Raw genomic sequence first — 593 nt, forward strand, 5'->3', positions numbered from 1 at the left:
TATTTTGGCACAGTAATAATGTATATAAGGAATAGAGAGAGATAATTGGGTTTTAACATCCATTGGACACAAACTAGGTCATTTCGTGACTAAAATATGGTTCAACTTTATTTCAATAATTTGCTTGCGCATAGGGGTCTTTAGCAGTGGGAGGACCTGGAGAAAACCCACGAGGTTGGACGGGCGACCCAACTCCTTGTCATGTACAACCTGGGAATCGAAACAACACCGGTTGACTCAATGACAGACCTTATGATACAGTGCACGCTAACTATTCAGCCATCCAACCCCGGTATAGAATAGACAGGATCCTAACCTTTTAGTATGTATGCAACAGGGTTGATTATTACCAAACATCACACTGCGGTATCTATTGCACTATCACTACTTGCTGTATTGCAATATCTCAATATATTGAGATATATGAAAATTGTGCATTATTCAGAAATTGGGATATATATTAGTGTACATGGTAGGCCTACTTACCGGTATTGTTTATTGGGGTAAATATTCTATAACTATTATTACTAATATACAAGTTACTTGTTTTTGGTGTACTTGAAGTGTATTACTATAAATAACAACTCATTAAA

This window comes from Patella vulgata, chromosome 3 (genome assembly GCF_932274485.2).
Source record: "Patella vulgata chromosome 3, xgPatVulg1.2, whole genome shotgun sequence".
Taxonomy (NCBI): domain Eukaryota; kingdom Metazoa; phylum Mollusca; class Gastropoda; family Patellidae; genus Patella; species Patella vulgata.